Source organism: Varanus komodoensis, unplaced genomic scaffold (genome assembly GCF_004798865.1).
Source record: "Varanus komodoensis strain SLA01 unplaced genomic scaffold, ASM479886v1 scaffold60, whole genome shotgun sequence".
Taxonomy (NCBI): Eukaryota; Metazoa; Chordata; class Lepidosauria; order Squamata; family Varanidae; genus Varanus; species Varanus komodoensis.
The window spans coordinates 2,916,875-2,926,344 of record NW_025336223.1 but is presented as its reverse complement, the minus strand read 5'-3'; positions in this window follow the sequence as shown (position 1 = coordinate 2,926,344).

The window sequence follows — 9,470 nt, the reverse complement described above, 5'->3', positions numbered from 1 at the left end:
TCATAAATATTTTAAATATCAAAGCATTTTTCTTTGGTGTGTGTACGTATCTCTTTCTCCTAAGTGCCTTCCTGTAATGGCTTTCCTTTTTTCTTCTGTTTGACTCTGTTTGCCAAAGATGATGCATGATGTAGTCTGAAACTTGCCATTTAGCTTTTACCTAGGCAAGTGTTTCTGGCTGAACCACCCCCTGCACCCATGTGTTTGAACTTTTATTTTCAAATTCTTGCAGAGCTTTAGCACACTTAGTGTTCAGTAGATTACATAGTTGATATGACATGTGTAATTATGTGGAAGTAATTCCCACTCTATTCAGGGAAGCTTACTCCCAAGTAACTAGTTGGACTGCAGCCTTAACCTCCAAGAACAAAAATGGTGTGATTTTTAAAAAGATTCCCAGTATACTGCGCTATTTTAACTACTTGCTTAAGCAGCACATGAAGGTTAATTGGTTTAGGGAATCTTTCTGTCTCCAGGCCTAGTCATGTTCTGACAATTCTCTGTTCAGTTATGAGTACATTAGTGCTAAATTGTGTTTCTATGAATAGCTTAAGAGTTCAGCCATGCTGGGTTCATTATAGTTAAGAAAGGAATATAAGGGAATATAGATGTTAACAGCATTGTAATAATACATTCTTTTTCTCTACAGTGTTTCACAGCTTTCAGATCCAGGTTTTTGTTTTTTGTTTCTGCTGTTCATCGGGTTGCCAACATCCTTTGTCGCTGTTACATGCTGTCAGGTCATCTCTGACTTACGGCGACCCCATGAATGAAAGCCGTCCAAAATATCCTGCTCAGCCCTTGTAAACTGAAGCCTGTGGCTTCCTTTATGGAGTCAATCCATTTCATAGTGGGTCTTCCCCTTCTTTTGCCTTCATTTTTCCCTAGCATGATTGTCTTCCCCAAATAGTCCTCTCATGGGGTGCTCAAAGTACAACAAGTTCAGATTATTCTGCTTTTATTGCTACCACATTTTGCAAAAGAACAGAAATTAAAATAGCTGGACTGTCTCATCTAAACTGATATGACTTCTGATAAATGGAATTTAAATATAATTAATAAATACTCATTATGAGAATCTATTTTCTAACAACATTAGCAAATGAATGTAATGTTTTGTAACACTGTTCGCTGTGAGGTTTTAGGATTTTGCTACCTGGATAATGTTGGAATGATGGTGTTTTCTTTTTGACCTGCAGTTCCTAGAGGTGGTTCCAGACAAGACTTGTATTATGCAACTGTGGGAAAGCTCCAGATGTGATTGTCTTCCATTTGTAGCCCCTGTTTTTGCCCATTACTTCTTCCACCTTTTCTTTTTCTTACCAGAAAAAATCCATGAAGGAGGGAAAAGTGAATCCTTCCCACCCTCCCACAAGAAGGGTCACCATGTTGCATTTTTCTTGCCATTTGTTTATTTATTAAATCTTTATACTGCCTAATAGCTGAACCAATATAAGATGGATTGACTCCATAAAGGAAGCCACAGCCTTGAGATTAGAACAGCTGACCAGGGCTGTGAAGGTCATTTAGAGGTCATTTAGTGGGGGCACTCGCTGATAGAGTCACCATAAGCTGAAGCAACTTGATGGGAACCACAACAGTAGCTGAACCTCTCTGGGCATCTCATAATGACTTGCTTGTTTGTTTTATTGAAAGCATTTTAATCCCATTTGACAGCTAGCAGTTATATTGTAACAGCTGGCCAACGCGTTGCCTACGTCTTCCATTTTTTCAGGGTTCCTCAGGAGCCTTCAGTCTGATTAACTATTTTGCTCTGACTCCCCTGGCCCAGATTCATTCTGCTTTAGCCTTGCTGGCATCAGCTCAATTTGTACTGAATCAAGCCAACACACAGATATTTTTAAAATGGTGACAATGTGCATGCTTTGAAAAAAAAAGTTTTGGAATCTGCATGAATCATCATTTGATCAAACTGCATTTTTTAAAGCTGATAAATTGTTGCCTTATTTTCCCTGACGGTTGTCAAAAGCTGTCAAGTGAGCACAAAGTCACGATTGCATTTTGCCTTGAGAAAGGGTTTTCCCCACCTTAACAGTGATGGCCACTACCTTTTATATATGGACCTGACAGTTCTCAGTGTCTTGTAGCCTTTCTACTCTTCCTCAAGCTACTAGGTGCTAGGGAAAGTGTGAGCTACCCATTAAGGGGAACTGTCAGGCTTGTTGGGAGCTGTCAAAACCCAGGTTTCTTTTTGATTTTTGTTTGTGGGGGAGTGCAGGGTTAAACAGGGGTTTTTCCCCCACAGGGATGCAAATACATATATGTGCATATATCCCTGTGGGGAAAAAAAACACCCTCCCGCCTATTTTAAATGCAAATTTAAAACAATAGTATAAAAATTCTCCTTGGCGTGCTTTCTGTATGTATCCATCTTTTTTCTTCCTTTATGGTGAGAAAGCATCTATCCCTAGGAGCTGCCACCTCCAAGTTAAAGAGAGAGCTGGGCCACTGCTTTCAAACACAGGCCTGCTTTTTAGGAGATGATGCGTGTGTCTGCTGTAACACCTGTACCCTTACATGAGGCTAAATGACAATGAGTAGACAGGCTCAACTTATTTATTTAGAATATTTATATGCCGTCCTGTCGCGAAGGCCTCAGGACGGCTTACATAAATAAATAATAATAATATAAAACATAATACAAATGAATTTCAGATCCACCCTGGCTGCGGATCCACCCTGGCTTACCTTTATTTATTTATTTATTTATTAAAACATTTTTGTTTTACTCTGAAATGTCTAAAACATTAAACAGCTCTGGGAAGACATTTTATACGGGCAGAAAATTTCTGACAGCAGAAGAGCAGAAATTTAAAGCAAGTTAAAGCCCCTTAAAGCCCCTCTCCTCCTTACTTTCATAATTTCTCTTTTGGTGGTGGGCTCTGTTGGGGTAGAGGTGGTGGCAGCTAATGGTCGTCTGCAGCAAGGGGTCGCAGTGGGTGCAGCCAGCTAGATTTAGTGGGGGGATGGAGTGTGTTATCCTGGAAAAAGGCAAGGTTGCGTGCTGGGTCACTGACAGAAGCATGTCACACTGCAACAGGTTGCGAACTGCGGCAAATCGGAGAGTCAACTCATGAGTGCAAAGCAGAGTTTGGGGCTGATCCTCACAAGACAGAAACTGATGCCCACAATATGTTGGAGCCACATTGTGCAGCAACCCATAGTTGCAAAAGGAAAAGGAAAAGTCAGGCAAAGTAAACCGAGCGCCTGCTTGCAGAGCTGGGTGGGGGGCAGGCTGGGAGCTCCACAGCAAGTACCACAGCAGTCTTCTGAAGCCACAGCAGCAAACCCAGCCATTACACAGACAGGGAAACGGAGGCAAATTAGATTTGGGCACATGCAAGACTCAGCAAAGCAGGCTATGGGGAGGGGGGGATCCATGCAGCAATGCACCGGAGAAGCCTCTGGATCCATTCCGCGATTGCATCAAAAGACCTGGTCTCAGAGGCAGCATGTGCGTCAGGTCCCTCTGGAGGACTTGTCTTTGCCGGACGCCTCGGAGCCTCATGAAGAAGCTGCCTGCACAGAGAGGCCTTGAGACAGAGCAGGGAATGGAGGGGCCTTGTGGGTGGTGGCCACGGCCCTTTCCCCTCACAGTGTAGCGATCCTCCTCTGAAATTCATAGGCATAGCTGGAGTGGCCACCCAGCCCCAGGTGAAGAAGGAGAAGGGGCTGCACCTGTGAGTGAAAGAAACAACCAAAGAGAAAAGGGGTAATCTTGAATGTCTGCTTTAAAAAAAAAAAGTTTTATTGTTATTTTCTACTAACAAAAAAAAACTAAAAAACGTCAATCATCAAAAGCGTCAGACCTCCTGGGTCAGCCCCCACATTTTTTCTTTTTATAGTAATCCACAAACTTATTTAAGTCTGTGCATAGTCCCCTTTCTCTAGCCAATAATAAAAGGAGTTCCAAGTTTGATAGAAGTCTGTATCCTCTTTCTCCTTGAGAGACAAAGTCAATCTTTCCATTTTGGCACAGTCCAAGATCTTTTTTAGAATCAGTTTGTCGGTAGGTGGTTCTTCACTCCTCCAATGTTGGGCAAATGAACTGCTTTCTTACCCACCTGCCTGGGTGTGAGTAGGTCAGTACCGCCTGCTGTGACTCCAAGAGCCCCCTTGGCAACTTTCCAAATTCTTGCGTGGCCTTGGCACAGCTTCCAGGCAACTTGCTTTTCTTCCGTTCCTGGTTACAGCCATGCAAAACTGCTTTTTGATTTAAAACGAATGGAGGAAAGTTATCTGCAACATGGCTTTTGGGCTGCACTGGGTGTGCTGCAGATTTGAAACCAGAAGGGAAATCTGGGACAGGATGTGAGGGCAGTGAAAAGTGCTCTTTGAATTCCTACAGTGCAGCACTGTCCTCTGTGAATTCCAGTTGGAGCAGGTGAAAGCAATCTGTTCAGAGAAGAATAATGAGAAGCATGCAGAAATGACTGTGACTTATTTCTATGTATGTATGTGATGTGATAAATAGTGATGCAATTAGATCTTCCACTTCCTTCTCCAGATACATCCCAAAAATACTGAGAAAGATAAATACAAGTAAAAACATTTTCACAAGACATGAATTCTGTCCTAGATTCCCAGATCAAAGCAACACAAGGCCTTTGGGGCCCTTTTGAGCCACACAACTAAGCACCACTAGGTGACAGGTTTGTGGAATAAATTAACATTTAGTCAAGTATGTAGCAAAAGACCTCTGCCATCAGTCTACCCTTTATGACCATGATTTCACCCCAAGCCTTCTGTTGGGCCAATTTGGAGTAGAATTAGTGATGTGCAAATATAGAAAAACCTTTCGATCCGCTGGGTTTTAATTCTGCTTTTTTGCTTAAGAGCAAAACAATTGGTTCTTCCCAGAATTCCTGTTAGAAATACCACACGCTAGTATGTGAAAATGATGGACTGGGGTTTGGGTAGGTGAGGAAGAGGGACTGCATCCCAGCTGTTGCAGCCTGGCCAGAATTTGATCGGATTATCTGAGCAAGAAAATTGCAAGCAATCTGGCACTGATAATCAAAAACACGATTAGAAAACAGATGTTGAGCACTTTAGAGGCTCTCCTTGAGCACTGAACACAATGGAAAAGGGCCCAAATAATAAAGTGGAGAGGATCCTAGCAAGAAATATCATGTGCTGACACTTTTACGACCTGAGATGCTTACAATGTACAGAAATGGCGTTTTGTTTGCTTTCCATACACAGCTTGATATCACATGCTCTGCTCTCTCTGCTGCCACTTGGAGTCAGGAAGGACAATATATTTTCTTTTCCAAACAAACCTAGTGATTCTAGTCAGGTGCAGAAAGCGTATAAATTACAAGAGACATTTTGTGTCTATTAATCAATTGGTTTGTCATCTTCCAACCCTTGATCCCCATGAAAGAGAGTGGTGATGGGAAGGGGGAGCCAAGCATAAGCAGGGGAGCAAAGTTATGCTGAAGCCGGAGGAAAGCAAGTTGGGTTTCTCAGTTGAACAGCTACAATAGCCCTTCACCGATTTTAGCAATGCACACTGATCAACTGATTGCAGATCTCGGGATTTCCTAGCATGATACCGAATTGTGAGGCTTGTCTTCTGGTGCATCCACAGTCTGGTTGTCTTTCAGGTTGCACACTGGGCTTCCAGGGCAGAGGGACAGGCTTGGTCCTCCTTTAGAAAGCTTTGGCAGATGCTGCAGCAAAAGCATTTCAGTCTGCCAAAACCTCCACTCCAGATTCCGCAATCCATTCTGCCTGCTGCCTGTGTGGAGATGAAAGGTGCCTGCCACATCAGAGGATGATGTCATCAGCTTCTCAACACATGGGTTCCTTGGCATTTGTTAAGGGGGACCCAGCAAGGCCTGGAGACATCCTGAGACAGCTCTGTGCTTGGCCACATGTGCTGTTTCTAGACTAGGCTTTAAATTCATGTGGTCATAGGCAAGGGTTCTGGGGTGAATTTCTGTGAGTCGTGCAGCTGTGGTTATATCATCTAGCATGGGTGGGCAGCTTTGGGGGGCTGGGGTCATTTTCCAGCTCTGTTTGCTGTGAGCTGTGCTCCTGCCATCAACATTTAGAGGTGTGGTGACATCAAAAAATCAACTGTTCCCTGCCAAATTTCAGTGGGAAACTGCAACAGAAGCTTAAAACTTCTGCTTTGTGTTTTACATTCGACAGAAAGCACTCAAGGTTTTGCCATGCTACTGGATGCTGGAGATGCTGAGAGCCAGTGTGGTGTGGTGGTTAAGAGCATGGGGCTGGGACTCAGACGATCTGGGTTCTAGTCCCCGCTCAGCCATAGAGCCAACTGGGGGACTTTGGGCCAGTCACAGACTCTCAGCACAACCTACCTCACAGGGTTGTTGTTGTGGGGATAAGATGGAGGAGGAGAGATAATGTAAGCTGCCTTGAGCCCTCTGTAGGAGAAAGGCAGGATATCAATCAATCAATCAATCAATCAATCAATCAAATGTGGGGGTGGCCACAGGTCTACACTGGAGGTCAAGGGCATATGCAACCCGCAGGCCAGCTATGACCTGAACGGGGTTGTTTTAGAGAATACAATCATGTAAAGCTCTTTAAGCAAACATGTATGAACTAGCCGTGTTGGGGACTTGCTCCCAAGTCTGGCTCAAGCTCTGTCAGCAACTTGACCTGGACTCGACTCTGGAGCAACCAGAGAGGGACTCAGCTTGAGAATTCTATTATTTTTAAGACCAAGTTGTTTTTTGGCATGAGGAAGGTTGCAGGAGGGAGGGAGGGACAAATGGGTGGGGGCAGGGGGAGGGGGGTTGTGATGCAGGTAGCCCCTGGGTGAACTGACATACACCCTATACTAATATCTCTAATAAAAAACTGCAACAAAGGGAAGTAGAGTTTGTCGTCACTGTGGGGGTAGTTCCCTAAAGATATCCACAGCTTGTTCTAGAGCTAGGATTCCCTAGAGATATTCATGGATTTTGTGCTGCAGTGTTGGCTCCAGCCTACCCAGGCCAGTGTGTTTCAGTGCTGAGTAGGGCCTCAGGGATGAAGCAGAACCATGGCAAAACGGTTTCTGGGAAGGGCAGAAGCAGGGATGCCCAGGTGACTCCTGCCTACTCCTCCGGTGTTGCTGTCATTTCAAACCCTGGCATCCTGTTTGTATTCATAACTTCCTAAGCCATGGGGTAGCATTAAGCCTAAGGTCAACCAGTGCTCCCGTGTGGTTCCAGGGAGAATCACAGTGCCAGGCTGGGGGCCAATCATGTCAAGAAAATTGTTTTTCTAAATTGCTGTCTTGATAAATAAAAGTAAAGGACTTCAATGCATCACTGAGAGAAGTGCAGATGGGAACATGGGGTGGGGGGTTCCAACCTTCCTTTTTTCTGTTAAACTTGACTCTTGAGACCTGAGAAAAGACTTGACTTGAAAATGTCTAGCAGTGCCTAGAGATTCAACTTGGACTTGGAAGTAAAGACTTGAGACTTGACTCAAGACTTGGAGTAAAAGACTTGAGCACTTCACTGCATACTAGAATTATATTTTAATGCTTTGCATTTTAATGCAACCACAGATTTGAATGTTGTTTGAATTACATGAAAAACATCAGTTTATAATGAAAGTCAGGAGACTGCTTAGAAAATATTTTTCTTAGTCAGATTCTATATATGTACCATGTTCTCTTGAAACCTCTGCTTCTTTTAATAACCTTTCCTAAATCTATACCAGGCCTACTTGGTGTGAAGAGCAATTCATACTTTTTTTTAAAAAAGCCTACTAATAAACTCCGAGACCTGAATGCCAAACTTTAGTGAATCTCTAAGATAAACCTCTCTTCACATATGTAATCAAGGAACATCCTACTTAGGTTATCCAGATGTAAGTCCTAAAGGACATAGGTCATGTACAAACAGAATAAAAGTGTTCCTTAGTTACATAACATGACAGGAAAGACTATTCCTTGCAGGCCAAACTATAAGCTTACCAAATAAAATCTGAAGTTTGATTTTATAAAATAAAAAGACTGTAGTGCAGTCGTATAATTTTATATCTCACTTTTTGATTGAAAAGAAAATGACCAGTGTGGCTAATAGCACATTAATAAAATATGTTTTATTTTGAAAGTATTTCCAGAACATCTTTTAGGGCAAACCCTCCATAAGATGGCTTATAAGAAACAACAATAAAACAGATCATTATATTTTAATAAAACAAGCATTATCAAAACACAATATGCAGATATCTAAAACTGCATTTTATTTATTATATTTTATTAAAATAAATTAAAACAGAATGATTGTTGAGCTGCAGCACTGTAAATCCTTTAAGATAAAGCAGTCCAGATACATAGTTTTTAAGGTTTTATTTAAAAAAGCTGTACCAATGGGGCCATATGCAGATTCCTTTGAAGAGAATTTCATGAACATGGGGCCACCACCGAAAAGGGTCTGTCTTTGGTTTATGCTAGTTTGATTTACATAGGACATCTGTAGCTGAACAAAGGACCTGGCAGCACTTCAGAGTAAGCGCATTCATCAACATGGAAAGACAGCAGGTGGCAGCAAAATGCAGCAAATATAATTTTACTTTCCAGAGGATAACTCATATATTTTCAACATCCCATTTGCTATCTTTACGAGTTGATAAATTTAACAAAGGCTTGTCATAGAAAGGAAGGTGCTGAGGCAGAGGTAGGTTAATGCAGAAATAGCAAGGTAAGAATAGGGTACCTGAATGTAGGTGAGGCCACAGGGAAGACAAATCCCCTCCAGAAACCCTAACCACACCTGATACTGCTTTTATTTATTTCACTTCCTTACAGTCCACCTTTCAGGATGAAGTTGTATTGAGTTGTCTGACAAATAGAAGAACCCTACATGAATCACAGCCATTAAAAACAACATGACAACTAACTCTGAAGGCTCTTTCTCACAGGGCATCTCATTGCAGAAAGCCCTGGGAAAGGAGGGGCAGCCCAGGTCGGCCGGGGCCCAAGTGGCTCTCTCACACAATGAGGGAAACTTAAATGGCACCCAGACCCTACGCTCTGCTGCAGCTCAGAGGGCCAGGCCAAAAAAATTGTACAGTGCTAACACCGGCCCTGCAGGTAGAAATATGTCCATGCTGTAATAGTTTACTTTTCCTGTAGAAAGTTGCGGCAAGTTACCGCCTGATGAAACATAATGCTTCTGGACAGACTAGTGCAAGAAATTTTTAAAAGTCTTACTGAGACTGAGTGTATTTTCTTGGAGATTTTTCTCCACAGGAAGATTGTGCTGCTGACACTGACTCTGAGCAGTCACTTGAGTTTGTGAGTCTCTTGTCATTTTATTTACCCACAGTGTCCTGGAGCAAAGCTCTCCTGGGGCATTCTGGGTAATTATAGTGCAGTGCAGATGCCAGGGCTGCATCTGTTCCTTGTTCCTGCCGGCAAGGTAAGCATGGGCCCAGTGCTCTTCAACATCTTTATTAATGATTTAGATGAGGAA